We start from the raw sequence: 4149 nt of genomic DNA on the forward strand, positions 1-4149 counted from the left end.
AGTTTGGTTTGGTGGGGGGAAAAGTCCATATTGAAAGAGTGGTTAGTAATGTGAAAGGTGTTCAATGTTCTCCAGAGTCTGGCTGGGTGTTATTGGGGAGCAGAGAGGAGTCTGGCTGGGTGTTATTGGGGAGCAGAGAGGAGTCTGGCTGGGTGTTATTGGGGAGCAGAGAGGAGTCTGGCTGGGTGTTATTGGGGAGCAGAGAGGAGTCTGGCTGGGTGTTATTGGGGAGTAGAGAGGAGTCTGGCTGGGTGTTATTGGGGAGCAGAGAGGAGTCTGGCTGGGTGTTATTGGGGAGCAGAGAGGAGTCTGGCTGGGTGTTATTGGGGAGCAGAGAGGAGTCTGGCTGGGTGTTATTGGGGAGCAGAGAGGAGTCTGGCTGGGTGTTATTGGGGAGCAGAGTGATTGGGGAGCAGAGAGGAGTCTGGCTGGGTGTTATTGGGGAGCAGAGAGGAGTCTGGCTGGGTGTTATTGGGGAGTAGAGAGGAGTCTGGCTGGGTGTTATTGGGGAGCAAAGTGATTGGGGAGCAGAGAGGAGTCTGGCTGGGTGTTATTGGGGAGCAGAGTGATTGGGGAGCAGAGAGGAGTCTGGCTGGGTGTTATTGGGGAGCAGAGAGGAGTCTGGCGGGTGTTATTGGGGAGTAGAGAGGAGTCTGGCTGGGTGTTATTGGGGAGTAGAGAGGAGTCTGGCTGGGTGTTATTGGGGAGCAGAGAGGAGTCTGGCTGGGTGTTATTGGGGAGCAGAGAGGGAAACTATGCTCATGATATATCAAGCAACGATTAGATCAGATAGATTATGGTTGTTTTATTTTTGGTGGGGGCTGTGGGGCTTTTAGAACAATAGCTATCACCGCTTTACTGGTGGAAATGGGAGAGTCCTCTGACGTAAAGGCATAGAAGGGTTACATCACTGGATGAAGCTAAACGGATCCAACCTGAGTCTCACAGTGTCTTCTCAAAGATAATTTTTCTGAAGGGGAAAACAGGGAATTGTCTGCTATGTGTAAAAGAGCTGGCTGGAAGATTAGGAGTTGGTAAGGAGGAAGTGATGACATCTTGGTTTCTCCCTGAGCCTAATGTTGACATTATTAGACAGATAATAATATACCACTATCGGTCAGAGTCCTGCCACCTTCAGAAGTTTTCTGATGACTCTGCGATAGTGGGATGTATAAAGGACGGTGACGAGAGGGAATACCGGGAACTGGTAGTGGACTTTGTCACATGGTGCGACAAAAACCACCTGCAGCTAAATGTGGCAAAGACCAAGGAACTGGTTGTGGAGCTGGGGAGGAGGAGGAGTGCACCCGTGACCCCCGTTTCCATCAGGGGAGTTGATGTGGACATGGTTGAGGTGTACAAATACCTCTGTGTGCACATCGACAACAAACTGAACGGGTCAAAACATGCAGAAGCACTATACAAGAAGGGCCAGAGCCGACTCTACTTCCTCAGAAGGCTGAGATCCTTCAATGTCTGTACAAGGATGTTGAGGATGTTCTATGAGTCGGTGGTGGCGAGCGCCTTCTTGTACGCTGTGACCTGCTGGGGCAGCGGACTGAGAGCAGTAGACACAACCAGGCTGGATAAGCTGGTCAGGAAGGCCAGCAGCGTGGTTGGGGTTGAGCTGGACTCTCTAGCGAGGGTGGCGGAGAGGAGGAGCCTCGCTAAGCTCCAGGCCATCAGGGAAAACCCCACCCATCCACTATACACAGACTTGGCTGACAGGAGGAGCATGTTCAGTGCTAGGCTCACACTACCCAAATGCAGCACTGAACGGCACAGGAAGTCCTTCATTCCAACAGCCATCAGACTATATAATGCATCACTGTGCCTCACTGCATCACTGAGCACAGAGCGGCAGCTCAATAGTGGCAGGAGGACGCGACTAGCGGCCTCCAGGCTCCACAACAGGGGGCAGCGACGGCTGCCAGCCATTGATCTAAGTCTTATTGGAACCCAAGGAGGACAATACACTACCTAAAGCATACTGCACCTAGTTACACTGAATACTGGAATATATATTTCATATTTCATTTAGTTAGATTTAAATTATAATTATATTGACAATTGTTTACCCCATGCTCAGTATGCTCAGCATATTCTTACTGTATTTATTTCTGTATATTTTATTTCATTTCATTTTATCCTATTTTATTTTACTCTACTCTTATCCTAGGCAACTTGATTTGATTTGTGTTATTATTCTAATTTGTGACCTGTCCTGTCTAATTGTTTAAATGTTGAGCGATTTGCAGTGTCTAATTTACCACGGGATAATAAAAGTATTTCTATTCTATTCTATAATGTCATGCAGCAAGAAAGTATTGAAGTTATATTACATAAAAAAGACATGGGAGACATATGTACAGACTTTTACTGATGGGTCTAAGGATCCAAAAAGTGGAAGAACAGGATGTGGTGGATCCTCAAATTCAGCAAGGCTTATGATTAACAAATGGGGTATCAGTCTCTGCCACTAAAACCAAACAAAGCTGTTATCTGTTCTGATTCAGCTGCTGCCTTGTTGGATTTGACGAGTGGGACATCTAGAGCTCGGAATTCCTGTCACAGGTTGTGACTAAAGACTGTGTGAACTGCCATTTTGCCCCAGGTAAGGTCCCACTGAGAACATTGACTGTGATTGCAGTGATTCAGGACAGCTGGAACTATGTAATTGAACTAATTGGGGAGAGGCTGCAGGCCTCCATGGGCCGAGACCTGGAGATAAAACCAGGAAATAGATATGGAATGACAGACAAGAGAGGCGGCTGGCGGAAGTGTAATGGCGTCGGTGAGAGGAGGAAGGCACGGAGGAGGGTTGGACCCGGTCGCTCGGAGAGAGGAAGCGGAGTCGAAGCAGGGCGGGGGAGGGTCTGAGGATTGGGAGGAAGTGTGTCGGCGGATGGACGAGAGCATAGACGAGAGGATACTGGCGCGGAGTTTGGAAGTTGATGACAGAAAGTTGTGCGGAGAAGTGGAGGCGGCACCGGAGTGGAGGGTGGGATCCCGTTGTATAGCTGACATTTCGGGGGAAGGCGCGAGGTACCCGGGGGTTGTTTCCTGGATCGACGGTGAAAAGTGCCGGGTCGTGTTAGACGGCTTTATCGGTTACGAGGAGGTGGATGTGGCCGCCTTGCTGATCCATGATGAACTGCTTTCGCCGCTGGGAGCTGGGGCGGGTAGTGAGAGCGAGGGAGGTGTCGGTAGGGACGGGGATGGTAGTGACAGGGGAAGGGAGTCAGATGGTGAAAGTATGGAGGGGGGTGAGAGCGGGGGAGAAGGGTGGAGTAAGGTGGAGAAGAGGAGCAGGGACAGTGGGAAGGGGATAAAGAGGAAGAAGGGTAGGGGAGATAGCTCGAGTGGGTCAGAAGGCGAGGGTGTAGGTAATGGTGTTGCAGAAGTGATTCATATAGTGGTTAGGTTTGAGGGGAAGGGGGGAGTGCGGAAATTAGGATTTTTCGAGTTGCCCAAACTCATAGGTAAGCAATTAGGGGAGGTAAGGTATGCGAGAGTTTTGGAGGATGGGAATCTGGCCGTAGGGTGTGTTAGTGTGGATCAGGTGGAGAGGGCTGGGAAGATGAGGAGCATTGGAGGGGTGGGTATAATTAAGGTTGTGAGAGTAGGGGAGAAGAGGGAGGGGGGATGTAAGGGGGTGATAGCTGGGGTTTCGGTGGAGGTTAGCGTAGAGCAGCTGGTGGAAGAGTTGGAGAGAGATGTGCGTAATGGGAAAGTTAATGGTGCAGAAAGGATGAAGAGGGGGGCAGATAGGGTAGTGACGGAGACGGTTGTGATTAAGTTTGAAGGTGAGGTTGTTCCAAGTAAGGTGTATGTAGGGAGTGGGGTGTATAGGGTTAGGGAATTTGTTCAGAGTCCTCTGAGATGTTACAGGTGCCAGGAATTTGGTCATATAGCAGTTTCATGTAGGAAGGGACAGAGGTGTGCTAGGTGTGGCGGGGAGCATGACTATGGGAAGTGTGGAGAGGGAGTGAAGCTATGGTGTTGTAGTTGTGGAGGGGAGCATAGTGTAGCGTTTAGGGGGTGTGAGGTGATGAAGAGGGAGGTAGTGGTTCAGAGTGTTAGAAGGGAGGGTAAGTTGTCGTATGCAGAGGCGGCTAGGAGGGTGGGACAAGGAAGTCAAGTTAGGGT

Source organism: Notolepis coatsorum (assembly GCF_963971535.1).
Source record: "Notolepis coatsorum genome assembly, chromosome: 5".
NCBI classification, from domain to species: domain Eukaryota; kingdom Metazoa; phylum Chordata; class Actinopteri; order Aulopiformes; family Paralepididae; genus Notolepis; species Notolepis coatsorum.